The sequence below is a fragment of the Rhinoderma darwinii genome, chromosome 3 (genome assembly GCF_050947455.1).
Source record: "Rhinoderma darwinii isolate aRhiDar2 chromosome 3, aRhiDar2.hap1, whole genome shotgun sequence".
Classification (NCBI taxonomy): Eukaryota; Metazoa; Chordata; class Amphibia; order Anura; family Rhinodermatidae; genus Rhinoderma; species Rhinoderma darwinii.
The window spans coordinates 286,348,739-286,369,352 of record NC_134689.1 but is presented as its reverse complement, the minus strand read 5'-3'; the positions used below and the strand labels follow the sequence as shown (position 1 = coordinate 286,369,352).

Below are 20,614 nucleotides of genomic sequence, written 5' to 3'. Positions count from 1 at the left end.
CCAACAGTGGGTTATAAACCAAGCTTGAAACACTGAAAAAATCTGAATGAGGAATTGATGTAGAAACTATTTTAGAAAGTTGTATAACTTTCCATTATACGGCAAATAAACTTTATTTGCTGAAACAAGAAAGCCCCTTTAACTGGAATGTGCAAATATGCAGTAAAGTTAAAAGGCCTGACAGCAAAACTACTGAAAAACATTGTATTCTTTTTTATATTTGCCTGGCTGCCTATTCTTAAAGGGAACCTGTCACCAGAATTTCACCTATTAATCCAGCAATACCTGGTGGAAGTGGGTGAATTATCATTTCTATGTAATGTATAATAAGTCGGCTCTGTACCTTCCAGTATTCAGTTTTTTTAGTGTTCCTGTGCCGTATGCTGAGGAGCATAAAAGAGTCATATCTTAGTTTGAAAAGAGTCATATCTGCATTCCTCAAGCCTTTCCCAGATAACACCGCCTCCTTACTTTTGATTGGCAGCCCTTCGTCCCCCACCTTCCCCCCCCCAGCATACACGAAATCCCGTGCTTGCCCATCGATGTCCTGTTCTGGTGTGTGCGCACAAAGGGACACCAGATTATTACAATAAAAGGAGCAAAATGTTTGCAGACCGTTATTTACGGTCGGAGGAGGAGTTTAGGAGAGGGGATAACAGCAATGAACTTTTGACAGCAGCGGCCAGCGAGGGGTGAGTAAAGTTCAATTCTTAAAATGCTGGTGACAGGTTCCCTTTAATACTAAACATTAGGCCTTGTATTAGTATATAGTAAGTTGTACAAGGCAGCAATCTCGTAAATATATTTAGTAATCCTTGAGGTTAAAGAACATTATAGTTTCCATTGTGACAATGTAATTAACTCATGCCCATCAAGCTAATAAGCTGAGCTGATGGATACAAATGTGTTAATAAAGCGTAAACTTAGGTCTACTAAATAATGGTATATCTTTATTAACAATATATTTTTGCTTCCATCAATGACTGGCTCGGCTATATGGATGCAGTGGTATTCACAGATCAGTCATAACATTAAAACTACTGACAGGTACCATGAATAACATTGATTATCTCACTACAATAGCGAATGTCAAGGGGCGGGATATATTAGGCAGCAAGTGTACAGTCAGTTCTTGAAGTTGAAGTTGGAAGCAGGAAAAAGGACAAGCATAAGCATCTGAGGGACTTTGACAAGGGCCAAATTGTGATGGCTAGATGACTGGGTCAGAGCATGTCCAAAATGGCAGGTTTTGTGGGCAGTTCCTGGTGTGCAGTGGTTAGTATCTACCAAGGAAGGACAACCGGTGAACCAGTTACAGGGTCATGATCGCCCAATGCTCATCAAAGCATGTGAGTAGTGATGGTTAGGCTGTCTAGTCCAACCCCATAGAAGAGATACTGCAGCACAAATTGATAAAAAAGTTATTGACATAAAAGGGGTCAAAACAAACAGTGCATAGCAGCTTGATGTGTATGGGGCTGTGTACCCACAGACTAGTCACGAGACCACCAAAATCACCTATAATGGGCACATGAACCCTCAAACGAAACCATGGAGCAATAGAAGAAAGTGGCCTGGTCTAATGAATTGTTTTATTTTACATCATTTGGATGGCCGGGTGTGTGTGCGTCGCTTACCAGGGGAAGAGAGGGCACCAGGATACACTATGGGAAGAAGGCAAGCCAGGGAAGGCAGTGTGATAATCTAGGCAATGTGTTGCGGGAAAACCTTGGCATTCACGTGGAGGACATTCAAGCACAATCGTTTGACACAAACCATCTACCTAAATATTGTTGCAGGCCATGTACACCCCTTAATGGAACCCGTATATCCTAATAGCAGGGGCCTCTTTAAGCAGGTCTATGTGTCCTGCCACACTGCAAAAACTGTTCAGGAATGGTTTGAGGAACATGACAAGGAGTTCAATGTGTTGACTTGGCCTGCAAATTTCACAGATTTAGACGATGTTTTCTCTGATTAGAGTCGTTCACTTTCTCTTTTTTTCTCCATCCGGACCAGACCACTGTGACGACTTATTCCAGCCATGACTCGTCTCTGCAGAATTTGACAAACAGACATGTTGGTTTCTCGCTTTTCCAGCACCCTCCCCACCTATATCCCATCCTCTAAACAAACTTGTAAACCAGTGATCCAGATGGTAATAAAGATCCCTCAGTGCTGAAACAATAAAAGTGCCCCATCAGTAACCGCCTCCTGTAGATACCACCACACACAGCCCCCCTTGTAGATAGCCACACAGCTCTCCCTTGTAGATAGCCACACAGCTTCCTCTTGTAGATAGCCACACAGCCTATCCTTGTAGATAGCCACACAGCCCCCCTTGTAGATAGCCACACAACCCCCCTTCTAGATAGCCACATAGCTCCCCCTTCTAGATAGGCACACAGCTCCCCCTTGTAGATAGTCACACAGCTCCCCCTTGTAGATAGCGCCACACAGCTCCCTCTTGTAGATAGCCACACACAACCCCCCTTTGTAGATAGCGCCACACACAGCTCCCCCTTGTAGATAGCGCCACACACAGCTCCCCCTTGTAGATAGCCACACAGACCCCCTTGTAGAAAGCCACACAGCCCCCTTGTAGATAGCCACACAGCCCCCTTGTAGATATCCACACAACCCCCCCTTGTAGATAGCCACACAGCTCCCCCTTGTAGATAGCCACACAGCCTATCCTTGTAGATAGCCACACAGCCCCCCTTGTAGAAAGCCACACAGCCCCCTTGTAGATAGCCACACAGCCCCCTTGTAGATATCCACACAACCCCCCCTTGTAGATAGCCACACAGCTCCCCCTTGTAGATAGCCACACAGCCTATCCTTGTAGATAGCCACACAGCCCCACTTGTAGATAGCCACACAGCCCCCCTTCTAGATAGCCACATAGCTCCCCCTTCTAGATAGGCACACAGCTCCCCCTTGTAGATAGTCACACAGCTCCCCCTTGTAGATAGCGCCACACAGCTCCCTCTTGTAGATAGCCACACACAACCCCCCTTTGTAGATAGCGCCACACACAGCTCCCCCTTGTAGATAGCGCCACACACAGCTCCCCCTTGTAGATAGCCACACAGCCCCCCTTGTAGATAGCCACACACAGGCCCCCCCTTGTAGATAGCGCCACACATAGCCCCCCTTGTAGTTAGCCACACACAGCCCCCCCTTGTAGATAGCCAGACACAGCCCACCCTTGTAGATAGCTACACACAGCCCCCCTTGTAGATAGGCACACACAGCCCACCTTGTAGATCGCACAGCCTTCTCCCCCCTTCCCTTGTACTTAGTGCGGAGAGCGGTAGCCTATCGCTACCACTTGCTGAAGGGAAATGAAGGAGAAAATTGGATCTTTGCGAGGGCGCTGCTGTGTGGTGGAAATGATAAGAAACCAGGTCCAGGGTATAATGTTCAAGAAGTTTTATTCCAATCAGTGGCTACGCGTTTCAACGCTGAACAAGCGTCTTCCTCAGGCCATGTGAATAATACGTTGACAGCATTTATATAACATGTGAGTTCAAATGGGTTTGAGTGAAAAAACCGCCAAATCTGACGGGGTCAAGGTGCGATCGTGACGTCACACCCGGCTTTTTTTCTCTCTTTCACTCCTCGTGCGTGGTCATAAAAACACATTTGCGGTATACAAAGGTAAAAACATTCCTTAGTTAAAAAACATTTTTGCAGACAGCAGGGAGAAAATGAGTACAATACATAGAAAATAAAAAATAAAAAATAGTGAAAATAAAGATGAAAATAAAAATAAAAATATCCAAGTTTACGGTCCAAAACTCTTGTATATAATTATCTTAAAGGAGGATCGAGTACTAAGAGATTAATAGGTAGTTGGCGCTAATTGGTAATAAAAATGATTGTTTTAGCACAAACTTGAATGTACTGGGCAAGCGCTTGTGTTGCTGAGTTACACTGAGACGAGCTAGGACGCTAATCCGTTGTCAGGGCAACCAAAGGGGTTTGGAGCCGCAAAATACACTAAGAATGCAAACACATAAAATGCATTCTTGTGGGCAGCAAGGGGAGAGGAAGTACAATAAGGGAAATATTGAAAGTAAAAAATAATTAAATAAAAAGGGACATATACTGGGTTACGATCTATACTTCTGGTGAGAAGTTTTGTAAGAAGCGGATTCCTGGTTTGGAAACGGGCTAGCGCTATTTGGTAATGTAAATGATGATTTGAACACAGTTTTGGATACACTGGGTGAACAGTTGTGTTAGTGGGGGACAGTGGAGGGTGCTATGACGCTGATCCGTTGTCAGGGCAACCAAAGGGGATCGGAGCCACGGGACCCGCGGGGCGAGCGGGGCACACTGAAGGTAGGAAGATATGAGATTATACACCAAATGTTGTAGTGTATTGGCCAAAGGGGAAGGGTATTTGGATTCGGTGTGGGACTGGTAGCAACATTCCTTTGTGAAAGGAATGTATTATTGAGGGAAGAAGTGTGGTTGGGGGATGTTGAGAATTGCGCAATTTTTGAGGCACAATCTTTTAGGATCCTAATGGTATTTTGTACTTGTGTTGCTAGATCGCAAGGAAGGCAACGGCACTCGCCTCCGACGCCGGGAGAGCCCAGATGGACCGTAGCCAAAGAACAAAAGCCGAGGGACCAACGCCACCGCGGGTGAGTGTTGACCACTAATTGTATGCATTAATTTCGAATGGAGTAGTTTAGCTGCAATGCATTTGATTCAGTTTAGAATGTATTGGCTGCTGGAGGACCCTGTGGAGAGAAGACTGGGTTTCCCCCCCCTCCATGGTGGTCTCGGGTGTCAGTGTACCAAAAAAATCGTATTGTGTACCCACCGTCAAATGATAAATTTGCTTATGTGGATTGTTCAAAACGATGATATATAGTGGTCCAATGTTGATTAGCGTTTGTTTGGAAACTTGAGGGGTTTGCTCGGGAGTGGAGTGTGTATTAGTCCAATGTCGATTCGGAAATATCGTTCAAACCCCCTGGGTGTAGTGTTTGTAGTTTGAAAATCCAATAGTTTTCCCTCTGCTTAAGTTTATTGAATCTGTTGGGAACATCTGGGTGAATTTCTTCGATAGGTGTGATTGTAAGTTGGTTGAATTGACACTTGTGTGCGTGGGTAAAGTGGCGGGACACACTGTGTTTCTGGAAGCCTGTATTCACATTAAACCTGTGTTGGTTTACCCTGGATCTCAGACATTGTGTAGTTCTACCTATGTACTGGAGCTGGCATGTACATTCCATTAGGTAGATTACATAAGAACTGCTACAGCTGAGGGGTGATTTGATTGGGAAGGATTCTTTTGTAACTGCCGATGTATATGTGTATTTTTTATTGGTAATGCTGTTACAGCACAGACAGCGGGGGTGACCGCACTTGTAAGAGCCGTTTGGTTTGGCCAAGAAGGTTGTTTGCGTTGTTTTAGGTTTACGGACTCTACTGGGGGCCAAGATGTTTTTCAGGGTCAAGGATCGTTTGAACGTGATGCTTGGCTGGGCTGGTATCACATCTTTAAGGTAGGGGTCATTTTTAATAAGGTGCCAATGTTTACGTAATATTGCCCTGACTGTTTTGTTCCCTTGATTAAAGGTAGTGATAAAATTGGTTTTGTATTTGTTTGGTTCTGGCTTTTTTTGTACTGGGTTTAAGCAGAGATCTTGGGTCAGTGCCGATGCTTTGTGCCGCGCATCTCTAATTAGGTTTAAGGGGAAGTTCTTTTCCCTAAACCTTCTCTCCAGGATGTTGCACTCTAATTTGAAGTTTCCATTCGTGCTACAGTTTTTGCGGACTCTTCTGAATTGTCCGAAGGGTACGTTAGTTAACCATGGGCGGTAGTGTGCACTTTTAAAATCGATATAGCTATTGACGTCGACGGATTTAAAATGAGTTTTTGTGACAAAATGTTTTGTTTCGGTGTCATAACTGATAGTCAAATCTAAGAAGTCAATGGAGGTTTTGGAAAAATGGTGCGTGAAGGAAAGGTCATAGTTATTGTTATTTAACTTTTCGATAAAGCTGGCAGCTTCATTTTCGGATCCTGTCCATACAAGAAACAGGTCGTCGATGTAGCGCCTGTATAGTAAAATGTTATTTTTGAATGGATGTTCTCCATAAATATGTTCCTTTTCAAATGCCCCCATATATAGGTTTGCATAGGCCGGTGCGAATCTGGTGCCCATCGCACAGCCTTTGATTTGGTTGTAAAAACTGTGATTAAAATTAAATGTATTATGCTGAAGGATAAAATCAATACAGTTGATTAAAAATGAAACTTGGTTATCGGGAATTGAGGTGTTGGATGATAGATATGAGTTAATTACCTGTATACCTTTCTTATGTGGGATATTGCTGTAGAGGGCAGCCACATCGGCTGTTAGAAAATGTATATGAGGAATGGTTGTGTCAATTTTAAGGTTAAATAAATCTTTAATAAGTTGGGTAGAGTCCTTTAGGTAAGATGGCAGGGTGAGTACGAATGGCTGAAGGTGCAGGTCCACAAAATGGGATAGGTTGCTGGTTAATGAGCCCATTCCCGAAATAATAGGGCGTCCAGGGGGGTCTATGAGTGTTTTGTGGATTTTGGGAAGATGATAAATGAAAGGTATGTTAGGGAAAGGTACATGTAGGAAACGTTTTTCTTTCTTCGTGAGTAGGCCTTCCTGAGCGGCTTTTTCTATCAGGGATGTGTATTGGCATATGTGAGTGGGAATGGGGTTTGATGTCAGTTTACAATAGAAGGTGTGGTCATTCAAAATTCTCATACTTTCCTCGAAATATTTGTCTCTATCCTGGATTACTATGCCCCCTCCCTTATCAGCAGGGCGAATAATGATGTCCCCGTTGTTTTGAAGGGATTTGATGGCTTTTCTTTCGAGTGTGGTCAGGTTGTCCCGGTGCGGATAGGGCTTCTCTAATGACCTAAATTCGTTGCTAACTAGAATTGAAAAGGATTCTATAAGGGGCCCTTGGTGGTGGATAGGGTAAAATTCAGATTTCGAATGAACATCCACGGGGATGGCGTTTGTATTTGGATACGGTATATGTGGCTCTATGGTTCTGGCTATTGGTGTAGTGGGTTTCTGTAGGGCAAAGTGTCTGATTAGAGTCAGTTTCCTAATGAATCGATTAAGATCCATGAATAGTTCAAAGTCATTGGATGAGGATGTCGGGCAGAAGGACAGTCCTTTATTAAGTAGGTTTGTTTCATGAATATTTAGTGAATATGACGACAAGTTGAAAATTTTTATTGTTTTATCCGATTTTTCTTTGGGTTCAGTCTCGGGCAGTGGCTTAATGTATTTTTTGCCTCCTCTCCGTCCTCTATATCTGTGTTTAGTTTTCTTTTTATTGAAATTTTCTGGATCTTCGGAAAGAAATTTGTGATGGTCTGTGCTTTGGGGCTCATGATGAATGGTAGAAGAATGTCGTTGCTGGTAACTGTAGGGGTTAAGGGGGGTCTGGTTATTTCTGAGGGGAGGCCTAAAAAAGAGGTTGCTGCATAGGTGATGTCTAATGAGGATGTAGCTAGGTCTATTATGGAATGGGTATCACTTGCTGGTCTGCCTGACACGACTCACTGTCAGGAGGAGGAGGTGGTCTTGAAGCGAAGCGCCGACGTGGAGGATCACTTTTGACTGGGCTCGGTGACGACACAGGACTGGACCAGTCCAGTCCCCTGGCCTCATGTCAGGTGACTAAATTGGTCCACTCTCGGCACCGACCTCACTTGGCTGCTGCCGGCCTGCATATTTTCAGATTTTGCAAAATCTGAAAATATGCCCGGCCGCAGCCTACTATTCCTTTGCACTGCGCATGTACATTTTGGTGCATGCGCAGTGCAAAGTTCCGGGTTACTGCAGAGAAACCCCGGATGGTGTTTTTTTCTGCCGGACGCTACGGACGGCAGAAAAAAACACCCATTTTTGTGGACTGTCCGTAAATTTACGGACGGTTGGCAACCCTGGTCCACTGTTTATTGGACTATATCATGCACACTGACAGATTTTACTTTCTCTACTATTCATAGGATCAGATGACATGAAGCCTACTGTGCTTAAAAGATGGTATTTTTGATCCTTAACCCCTTCGTGCACCACAACGTAACAGCATGTCCTGGTGCGGGGGTGACGTTAGGAGCAGGCTCACTCGCTGAGCCCGCTCCATATGCTGCGGGTGTCAGCTGTGTATTACAGCTGACACCCGGGACTAAAGGCCTGGAGCAGCGATTGCGCTGTTCCTGGCCGTTTAACCCCTTAAATGCCACGGTCAATCGCGACCGCTGCATTCAAGGTGTTAAAAAGTGGGTGTCGCCCCCCCCCTGTGACGCGATTGCAGGTTGCTGATGGTTATCATGGCAGCCCAAGGGCCTAATGATGCCCCCAGCTTTGCCTTCACTCTGCCTCTGTTAAGCCGTGCATCTGTTTGGCATCAGAGTAATCGTATTGAGCTGCAGAATAAAGTTCAGTTGTCGTTTATACCACATGTTGAAAGCCGTAAAAACAAAACCCAAAAAATAATGGAGGAATTTCACTTTTTTCCAAATTCAGCCCACAAATAATTGTTTTTCAGTACATTATATGGTACTTTAAATGGTGCCAATAGAAACTACAACTCCTCCCACACAAAAAATAAGCCCTCACACCACTCTATTGGCAGAAAAATAAAAAAAAAGTTATGGCTCTTGGAGTTAAGGATGCCTAGTTCTAATGATGAGATATGTTGTATGCAAAGAGGAATAACAAAATATTCCTCCACGCTATTCAGAATACTTTAATTGGAAAGATAATTTTACAGTGGTACTTTAAAAGGCAATTTTAACCAAAATAATCTTGTGAGAAAGACTACATGGACAAAAATTTTGGGACACCTACACCTTCTGTATCTTTTAGGACATCCTATTCTAAACCAATATATATTACTGTGGAGTTAGTTCCCCCTTTGCAGCTAAAACAGCTTCCACACTTCTTGGAAAGCTTTCTACAAGAATTTTCAAGTGTGTCTGTGGGAATTTTTGCCCATCCATCCAGAAGATCATTTGTGAGGTCAGACACTGATGTTGGATGAGAAGGCCTGGCTCGCATTCTTTGTTCTAGTTCATCCCAGAGGTGTTCGATGGGGTAGAGGTCATGGCTCTGTGCGGGCCAGGCAAGTTCTTCCACTTCAAACTCATTACACCATGCCTTTTTGGACCTAGCGCATTGGGGCACAGTCATGCTGGAAATTAAAAAGGTCTTCCCCAAGCTGTTCCCACAGCAAACAGTTGTCCATAATGTCATGATATGCTGAAGCATTAAGATTGTCCTTCACTGGAACTAAGGAGAATTGTTAAATCACTGAAAATCAACCCCATAGCATTATCCTTCCTCCATCAAACTTTACAGTTGGCACAATGTAGTCAGGCAGGTAACGTTCTCTTGGCATTCTCCAAACCCACACTGGTCCATCAAACTGCCAGATAGAGAAAGCAGACTTGTCACTCCACAGAACACATTTCCACTGTATCAGAGTCTAGTGGCGGCATGCTTTATACCAGTCTATCTGATGCTTGGCATTGTGCTTGGTGATCTAAAGGCTTGAATACAGCTGCTCATCCATGGAAAACCTGTAACTACGTCAGCAGAGCTTGGTGACTTTTATGCACTATGGGCCTCAGCACACTGTAACTTTGCGTGGTCTGCCACTTTGTGGCGGAGTAGCTGAGTTGCTGTGGTTCCTAAACACTTCCGCTTTGCAATAATACCACTCACAGTTGACGGTGCAATATCTAGGAAGGAAGACATTTCACAAACTGACTTGTTGCAATGGTGGTATCCTTTTACAGAACCACGCTCGAATTTAGTGAGCTCTTTAGAACGACCCATTCTTTCACAAATGGTTGTAAAGGTGACGACATGGCTGGGTGCTTGATTTTATACACCTGTGGCAGTGGCACTGAATGAAACACTTGGATGCAATGACTAAGTGGTGTGTCCCAATACTTTTGTCCATAAAGTGTATTATATAGATATATCAGAACATCAAAATGGTGGAGGGAACATAAGTATGATTCACTGTATAACTGATACAACAAAATTGTGCTCCCACAATATAGGAAATTTTTATGGATTCACTGAAGTGATATATGAGTAAAATATAAGTTTATTTCATAACTCTCTAAAAACAGGGGTACAATCACCACTGTGACAAAAGCCCCACCGTGTGTATTTAAAAATGAATTAAACAGTAAACTACTGAGTCCTGATACCATTGCGAACCCTCTATGACTCAGTATGTTTATAACAGATATCAAAACGGCTAGGGCTGTCAATGTGTGGTCATTTTGTCATGTGGTCTCTGTCACATCTTCTTTTAGTCTAGGTTCGACAGACATGGTCCTTCAAGAGAGATTTTTTCACAATTTTTTCACAAATTGTAAAGCGTGGTAGACATATACTATTATTCAACCTTCCATACAATATGTACTTTTTTGGTTAGGTGGTCTATGGCTGTCCAGTTGCGGGCAGGAGCTGATCCGTAATAATTATACATTTTATCAAATATCGTTGGATTCCTTCCTTTACCTAGGGTCTTATGCAGCATGGGTGACGCGACTGCGATCTCCACTGCGCCTGCGCGTTCGGTCTGATGCGGTCGATGTTGATTCCTGGCTGTCAGCTGATGGCCAGGGGTCACATGGACAGGCGTCACGAATTCCGGGGGAGTGAGTGGGATTGGCTGATTTGATATGAGTCAGAGTCCCGGAGTGAGGCATGCCGCTGATATCAATGCGAGCATGCTTCCGTGGTGTACAGCAGAATACCTGCTGTTGAATTAATATCGCTGGCATCCCGGCCAGAGTGACCAAGTACAGACCCCTGATGATAAGTACAAGAAACGCGTAGGGTCGTGTTAGTGAGGAATTGTAGCATTGGGGACAGTGTGAATTGTTGTATCCTTTAACACTGGGAGTTCCAGGTGCAGTTAGAGCGGGCTCTAGTGTGTTTCAAGGTTTATACTACTGTTTTGCCCATGGTTATATGCTGATTCCATTTTGATATCTGTTATAAACATACTGAGTCATAGAGGGTTCGCAATGGTATCAGGACTCAGTAGTTTACTGTTTAATTCGTTTTTAAATTCACACGGTGGGGCTTTTGTCACGGTGGTGATTGTACCCCTGTTTTTAGAGAGTTATCTAAATAAACTTATATTTTACTCAGGGAACATAAGTATAAGTGTTTTTATTTTCAAGAAGACAGACCCTACAATATTCTATAGCAGAGTTCTCCAACTTTTTGTAGGTTATGAGCAACTGTCACACACAAAAGGTGTTGTTGAGCATCAAGTGATATGATTTTGAGCCTAGTTTAAAAGTGCTAGTAATTTTGTAATACTTGTTGCCACTAGTGCATAATAGTATTTGCAGATGCCAAAGCTGGTCACATGAAGAGTGACCGAAAGTCACATGTGGCTCTCTAGCCATTGGCTGTGGAATACTGCTCTATAGAATGCCAGAACTCCCCCTGAAAAATTGAAATTTTCCATCATAGAAAATCTCTAAGAATGTTCTACGCAAGCCCCCACGGCATGTTAGAAGATCGCGTTAGCTGGATTTTCCCCTCAGAATAAATCATTGAAATTGAGCAGTACATACCAGTATAAAAGAAAACATTTACTGCGTTGACTAAAATCTAATTGAAAACCGACTCCTTTCATTTCATACATCAAATATTCAAATCTATAAGATGCAAACTCCACTTTAGAAAAATCAATTCCTTACCAGAATATTTGATAACACTCTGAGTTTGCTAAATCTTAAAACTTTCTTCAGTCCCTAATTAGAATCGTGTGTTAAGGTTTATTTGTTTTCAGTGTAATCCTACCAATCATAAATCTCTGGTTAAAAATACAAAGAATTGAAAAATACTGTTAGTTCGTTTTTGCTGCTGCCAACCCTCAAGCTAATGCTTAAAACAGACTGAAAGAAATTTGCAAATGTTCCTGTAACTCATACATTTCAAACAGGTAGAGAAGTTCTGGCATCAGCATGGGAAAATTTTACTCCACATCTGGTGTAGAACGTCTTAAATAGGAAAAATTATAAAATTGCATTGGTATTAACTGAATTTAAAAAACTGTCATTGTTCTTAGACATCCATAACGGCAAATAACAAAACATAATAGTACAAAAGCGAAGCCACCTAAAGACCTTTAAATCAGCTGTTCACAAACCTACAGGCAACTTGGAATGTGAATATTGAATATTGAATATATGATGTGAAGAATAGTGGACATATTAGAACAGGACTTCTGCTTTAGGGCTTGTCCATACGTAATGGATATGCTGCCGAAAATTTCCACAGCATTTCCGCATCAACTGGCAGTCAATCCGCACCATTTTATGCATTTTTTACTGCAGAAAATATTGCAGATTTTTTACAGCATTTTTTGCCTCCTTTTTTCAAGGCTGTGTGATGGTGATATTTCTTCTTCCTGTGATATAATTTCAACCTCCTGTAAGAAATTCTGTAACGTTTCCGACTCAAATTACGCAGTACATTGTAGTTTGTTGCAAAATTGTTGTTCCTCATTGAATTCTATGGGGAAAAACACTTTCCGCAGCAATTATTGTCAATTATTGCTGCGGAAATAAATTACACACAGCAGGTGAATTTCTGGACGGAATTGTTCTGCAGCGTGTGGATAACATTTTTTAAATGACACCCAAATTGCTTCTACTGTATTCCACTGCGTATTTTCCGTCCACAATTTGGACGGAAAATACGCATCAATTCCGTTACATGTGGACAAAGTGAATGCCCATTCTTGAATACCATTTTTTTTTTTCATCTAATAAGGTTTAAAATGTTGAGCTGATAAATTGTTTGACATATTTCTAGTGGTCCGAGCTGTGTTTAGCTACCTGCAGCCACACTGAGGAAGCTTAGGTGCTAACTGCATACTGTTATACATTGAACTCAATAGTAATACAGTACAGTAAGTTCCCTCTAGCAGAGATTGCAGGTAGCCAGCACGTTATGTTTTAAATCTCTGTCTATTCAGACAGTTTGAACCTCTGTATCAGGAAAACAAAGCTCCATCTGCTATAAAGACGTGTTAAGAAATTACCTGCATAGAATTTTGAACCTATAAACAAACATAATAAGATGGAGATTTACTTGTAAGCCTACCTGTCCTTACAAAAAAACTCACTATCACTATGGCTGCAGATACCTTATACGGTCAAAAGTATGTGGACACAACCCTGCAGTGCGAAGGGTGCGAAACGCGCGTCACAGTGTATCTCTAGTGAGTCTTCCAGCATTCATCATGCCAGTCACAGGTAATTGACTTCATTCACGTATATTTGGTTTAACCTTTGGTTCTGGTTAGGATTGGGTCTGAGGTCTAGACACTTTACTCGGGTTACATGAGAGCCATTCCTGATACACAATACTACCATATAGCTTTGTGGCTGGGACATTTGATGGTCTCATTAGAGTCTGTGTTTTAATTATGTTTTAACTTTTTGTATATATTTGTGGGGGGGGGGGGATTCTCCATGTCTATGGACTAATAAAGTACATATAATTATTTGACCAATTTGTCTATATGGTCGTTCATTATTTTTTGAAGTTAGGACAATTTTTGGGTTTATTCATGTTTGAATTATGTCTTGCTTATGTATTGATGCCCAAAAGTTATTATAGGTTCTAACCTACTGAAGAATAAGTACAGATGTGTATTTCCTTACCTTTCTTCTTATCTCAACATGTCCTGAGATGTGTGGCGCAAGATGATCAGCTTTGAAAAAAAAAAAGGTGTTAGACGTAAAACAAAAATAGGGCCACATATTTTTGTAAATGGCAAAGTTATAAGGAAAGCAAAAAGTTTGATTTTTCAGATAACTGTAACCTTATCTTTAAAATCCACTTCCTGCTTTTGGGTATTAATGCATGCCCTCAGCAGAAGCTATTTCACATATTTCAACTTATTTGTACATTTCAGGGATTTCAGAGGCACAGCAGTTATGACGGCCTATCCACGGACAGCTGACAGAGAATACTCAGATCCCAGCTATTTAACCATTAAAAACGCTACAATTAATGAATATGACGGCTTTGAACAAAGGGGGCTTCCTTTGTCCCCATAAGTGAACCCTGGCATCACGATTTTTTTAAATTAGCTGTACAACACACAACATAGGGGACAAAATAAGGCCACGAGGCCTGTCCTGTGAGATTGTCTGTTAGGTATGCCTGTGCATATTATTATTCACAGGCACAATGTTCTAGCATATAGGCACATGTCAATACATTACAGTGAAAAAAAACTAAAAAAATTTGTCCCCTAGTGGGAGAAATAAAGAAATGTTAAAAACAAAATATGATAATATTAAATATCATTGCAAACAAAAACAATACAATAAAAAATAATTTAAAAATATTAAGTAAAACACTATATATATATATATATATATATATATATATATATATAATAATTTGTTTAACCCAGTCAAACCCTTTAAGAAAGTGGCAATTGAAATTCAGTAATACTAGAAGTGCTGACTCTAGAAATGCTAACAAAAAAAAACCTCACCTCAAATCATCTTTCAGTGTGCATACACTCATGGACAATTGGGAAAACATAAATTCCAACACATTCAGTATGAAAGAAAGAAGATTGTATTTTACATTATTGCATAGAAAATCCTATCAAGTGTTTGCTAGTTCTGATTGGGCTGTTGATGAACTTTTAGGACCAGTTCACACATTGCGTAAATACTGCAGATTTTCTATAACTGAATTTGTTGCGGAAAATTCACAGCAAATACAGTAGCAGCAAAGTGGATGAGATTGAACAAATCTCATCCACACGCTGCGTAAATACTGAACGGAAAAAACGCTCAGAAATTGACCTGTGGTGCGGAAATTCATTCTGCAGCATGTCATTTGTCTTTACGTAAACGCTGCTTATATGTTGCGGGATTTACCCATTGAATTCAATGGGGATGTAAATCCTACATCGAGTAGCAGTTGTTTCGTTTTTTGCGTCTGTGTTTCATCCTCCCTGGATGGCGCTTCACCTCTTGTGACCACTGCTGCAGCCAATCACAGGCTGTAGCGGTGGTCACCTGGATGAAACGCTTTTTCGCCCGGAATTCCCTGCGGTGCACAGGGCAGTTGTACTGAGTGCTATTACGCAGTGTATCTGGCACGTGTGAACTCAGTCTTACTGCGACTGGAAAAAAATAACTAATAGAACCATATGCAAATATGTTTAGACCATCCATATCTCTGTTCTCAAGATATCCAAACTGGTTTTCTAGCAAGCCACAGTTCTTTTGTCCCTGTTTAAAACCTAAACCCTCACACAGGCTTAGTGTGACAGAAAATAGAGCCAAGTGAGTCATAATTTGGCTAAGAGATTGCAAAAACTATGAATGAAAGCCAGAAGACCACATGAGATGACCCTATCTCTAATCTTTTAAGAATCATCTTATTTGAGGAAAGCAAAGAAAGCCCTAATCCAAAAATGTATCATGCTATAATGAAACATGAAGGCGAAAAGGTGATAAACAGATTTATAGTATACCTTAAGTAGGTTTTAAAGAGAGACTGGCATGGTGGGACAACTTATTCATAAAGTATACCAATAATAAAAAAATAAAAAAACATGGCCCACACGTCCAATTTTCTTAGTGATCTAAATAAACAGGAGGTTCGTAGTAAACATTTTGATCAAATGGTATAAGCCCACTTGTCACTTGATAGCGATCTTTTTTAAGTGGGTTCCTACTCTATTAGGTGCAGTACCGCATGGCAACCAATGCTACCGCCATACAGCACCTGCTGGAGGAGGAGTCCATAGGCACAACAGCACCCCTGCTGTAAGGATAAGCCACTAAGCCACCTTGGCTCTGGGCCACATTCCTATACAGGCAGAGCCCCACAGCAACAGAGAACACCACACAACTCTACAACTAAGTGAATAGATCAAAAAAGCTCACCCTTATTCTTGAAGCATGCCCAACCACAACTCAGGTGTTCCTGGTACTGCAAGGCCATGTTCAGACGTGGCAGAATTTGTAGTTTTTGCATTGCAAAAGCTGAAACTCGCAGTGAAATTCCGCTTCTTCTCCGCAATGTAATGAGCATGCTGCGGAGGGAAAAATCTGCACTGCAGCCTAATTTCTGCACGTCTGAACTAAGTTTCCTAAAAATGTATAGAAAGAAATGTAAAAAACGGCTGCTGCAGAATTCCACTGCGGACTGTCCGCAGTGGAATTCAACAGCAATTCTGCCATGTCTGAATGTGACCTAGCTCTGCTACTCAAGGTTTTTAACAAAACTCCAGATCTATTCTCGAGTAGTGTAAATTAAACAACCCCTTACTTCAGTCTTGAAAAGTAGGAATTGGTCATTGACTTTACTTTGCTTACACACTGGCCAACAGGTCAGAGTCTATAGCTCATATAGGGTCAGGGGCGTCCGCAGTGGAATTCAACAGCAATTCTGCCATGTCTGAATGTGACCTAGCTCTGCTACTCAAGGTTTTTAACAAAACTCCAGATCTATTCTCGAGTAGTGTAAATTAAACAACCCCTTACTTCAGTCTTGAAAAGTAGGAATTGGTCATTGACTTTACTTTGCTTACACACTGGCCAACAGGTCAGAGTCTATAGCTCATATAGGGTCAGGGGCGTAACTAGGAAAGACTGGGCCCCATAGCAAACTTTTGACTGGGGCCCCCCCTCCCCTGGGTGTCACACAACCCCCCCCTTGTAGATAGTGCCTTTTTTACAGCCCCCCCTGTAGATAACGCCATACAGCCCCCCCTCTGTAGATAGCGCCATACATCCCCATGTAGAGAACGCCATACAGCCCCCTGTATATAATGCCATACAGCCCCCTGCAGAGAACGCCATACAGACCCCCCTGTAGAGAACGCCATACAGGCCCCTCTGTAGGGAACGCCATACAGCCCCCCCTGTAGGGAACGCCATACAGCCCCCCCTGTAGAGAACGCCATACAGCCCCCCCTGTAGGGAATGCCATACAGCTCCCCCCCTGTAGGGAACGCCATACAGCCACCCCCCCCCTGTAGGGAACGCCATACAGCATTCCCCCCCTGTCCCCCTGTAGGGAACACCCTACAGCGCCCCCCCCTCCCAAAAAAATGCGACCTACAATGTGTCCTACAAAATACATGTATCCCCTCTCCACAGGATCTCCACAGGATAGGGGATACATGAGTGATCGCTGGCAGCGATAGGGAGAACGGGGGACTGAAAGTCCCCTGAACTTCTCCATGACAAACCTCTGACTTCCGGCGTCTGCGCAGCTCAATAAAAATGAAAGGAGCGCTGGTCACGCATGCGCACAAGCACGACCGGCGCTCCATTCATTTCTACGGAGCTGCCGACACAGACCCCGGAAGTCCGAGGTTTGTGATGGAGAACTTCAGGGGACTTTCAGTCCCCCGTTCTCCCTATCAATGCCAGCGATCACACATGTATCCCCTATCCTGTGGAGATCCTGTGGATAGGGGATACATGTCTTTTGCTCTATTTTGCGCCTTCAGGACCAGACACCGTTTAGCCATTTTTAGCACTTGTTAGTTAAATGGCTATAACTTTTTTATTTGTTGGGCTAACGACGTGATTTTTGCGACATTTTTTCCGTAGACAATGCAGGTTTCATTTTTTATACACACCTTTTTTGCTATTTTAGAATTTTTATTCCTAAAGTTTGAAAATAATAGTAAAAAAATAAGCTTTTTTACATTTCAGCTATTTTTTTTTTTTGGTAATAACATAGTTTTACCCTAAAATAGACCTTTTATTTGTGATCGTCATTGTCTACCGTAAATTTTTATATATTACATGTCTATATTAGGGTAATTGGGTCAGCGCTAGCGTTACAACAATGATTGGCGGGGGGAAAGTTTTTTTTTTGGGGTGGGTATTTTATGTGTATTTATTATTTAAATTTTTTTTGCACTTTACTTTATTTATTTTTTATTACTATGGTCTGTCCCCCAAAGGTCAAAGAAGACCTGTGGGGAATTTTATATATATATTTTCTTTTTTTTACACCATGTTTTTCCACTGTAACTGGAGCTGCACAGCAGCCCCAGTTACAGGGGAAATCAGCCCTCTCATAGTGACGATTGTCACTAATAGGGCTGTGCTGGGTCTAGTAAGACCCAGCAGCAGCCTGCCACTAACGGCACCCGGCGATCATGTGACCAGTCACATGATCACCGGGAGGAATAGAGACAGCGCCGCTTCTGCTGTCTCTATTCCTGTACACAGCGCACATTCAGCGCTGTGTACAAGTGATCAGAGAAGACAGAAGCAGCGAAAGCTGCTTCTATCCTCTCCTCAGGGTCCCCGGCAGTCACTGACAGCCGGAGACCCGACATTCAGCTGCCCGATCGCGGGGGCAGCAAGTTAAAACCCGAGCCGTAGAAAGTCTATGGCTCGGGTTTTAAGGACCCTGACCGCTGGCCGTAAAAATACAGCCAGCGGTCGGGAACCAGTTAATGGCAGAGCGGGGAGATACCTCCCTGCTCTGCCGTAGTGTTCAGTGGCGTCCCGCTGTAGCAGCCATAGCGGCTGCTAGCGGAGCCTCCGGCCATGGTGGGGGCCCGTGCCGGTGGGCAACACGGGCCCCCTCATGCCACGGGCCCCGTAGCAGCCGCTACTGCTGCTACGGCGGTAGTTACGCCACTGTATAGGGTACCTGTGGCAGCTCAGACAGTAGCAAGGCAGGCTCGGCTGGAACTAGGCAGCAGGTAGACGTCAGGTGAGGTGAAGCGGGACAGGCATAGTATACACCTGTAATGGCCGGAAGGAGGTGAAGGGAAAGTGAGCCCTAATCTACCCACCGCCCTGTCCCTGCCTACTTGCAACGACCCGCCCTAGGCGACGAGGTACAACTGGGCGGCGGTCCCTACGCTGTCTAAGTGCACAGGGAAACAAACAGGGAACATGCAAGGGAAGGGGCAGTAGCCACGGAACGCCACGAGGAAACGGAGCGGCGAACGGACAGTCAGGACCAGGACGAAGTGAGTACACCCAAGCGGGCAGGGAGACAGAAGCAAGCCAGGGGCAAAGCAAAGCAGGTCAAGCAGAACTGCAGCAAGGCAGAAGCACGGCAGAAGCAGGCTGGAGCAAGCAGCAGTGGGGCCAGGAATCCAAAAGAATTACAAGCACTGAGGGAGAGAACAGGGCAGGTAATAAAGGACAGGGGGCGGAGCTAACTCCGACAGACCAGGCCGCGATAGGCTCTCCCACTCCTGAGCCTGCCACCCTGGTTGGTGGGAGATGGTGTCAGTCGAACAGGTCTGGCCTCAGGTGTGGATTGATTAATCCCAGGAGTATACCTAGATGAAGTACCTGGCAGATCCCTAACAGTACTCCCCCTTTTATGAGGGGCCACTGGACCCTTACTAAGGGGACCCGGTTTAGTGGGGAAGAGAAGGTGGAACCTCCTGATCAATACCCCAGCGTGAACATCACGGGCAGGTACCCAAGTCCTCTCCTCCGGCCCGTATCCTCTCCAATGGACCAGGTACTGGAGGGAGCCCTGGACCATCCTACTGTCCATAATCTTGGCCACCTCGAATTCCACCCCCTCAGGGGTGAGAACGGGAACAGGAGGTATCCTCGAGGGGGACCAGGACGGGGAGCAGCGTTTAAGGAGGGAGGCATGGAAGACGTCATGTATGCGAAATGATGGGGGGAGCTCCAGACGGAAGGATACAGGGTTGAGGACTTCAATGATCTTATAAGGTCCAATAAATCGGGGAGCAAACTTCCTGGACGGGACCTTAAGGCGCAAGTTCCTGGACGACAACCAGACCAAATCCCCGACGACAAACCGGGGGTTATCAGAACGTCTACTATCCGCCTGAATCTTTTGTGCGCTCTGGGACGCCTCTAGGTTCTTCTGAACCTGGGCCCAGACAGTGCACAGTTCCCGATGAACATCCTCTACCTCAGGATTATTGGAACAACCAGGGGAGACGGAGGAGAATCTTGGGTTAAACCCGAAATTACAGAAAAACGGGGAGACCCCTGACGAGTTACTGACCCGGTTATTCAAGGAAAATTCAGCAAGGGGAAGGAATGAGACCCAATCGAATTGACAGTCAGAGATGAAACATCTTAAATATTGTTCCAGGGATTGGTTGGTCCTTTCCGTTTGGCCATTAGTTTCGGGATGGAAGGCGGAGGAGAAGGACAGATCAATCTCCAACTTTTTACAAAAAGCTCTCCAAAATAAGGAAACAAATTGTACCCCTCTGTCAGAAACGATATTGACTGGGGCCCCATGGAGACGCAGGATGTGTTTCACAAACAAAGAAGCTAACGTCTTGGCGTTAGGTAGCTTCTTAAGGGGCACAAAGTGGCACATCTTGCTGAAGCGGTCGACTACCACCCACACCACCGACTTGCCCTGAGATGGAGGCAAATCGGTGATAAAATCCATGGAGATATGGGTCCAAGGTCTCTGGGGAATGGGCAAGGAACGTAGTAGGCCCGCAGGTCGGGACCTAGGGGTTTTGGACCTAGCGCAAACCTCACAAGCGGCGAAGTAAGCCCTAACGTCTTTAG

At 43.8% G+C, this 20,614-nt stretch overlaps 1 long non-coding RNA gene across 1 annotated transcript in view; it reads right to left on the bottom strand.

The window, feature by feature from the left end:
• Positions 1-1,050: 1,050 nt before the first annotated feature.
• Positions 1,051-20,614, bottom strand: part of LOC142748094 (uncharacterized) — a 384,295-nt gene continuing 364,731 nt past the window's right edge. Inside the window, exons 4-5 of the long non-coding RNA XR_012882136.1 lie at positions 13,745-13,794; positions 1,051-2,055 (exon numbers count right to left, since the gene is read on the bottom strand). This is a non-coding gene — a long non-coding RNA (uncharacterized LOC142748094). The remainder of the gene's footprint in view (positions 2,056-13,744; positions 13,795-20,614) is intronic.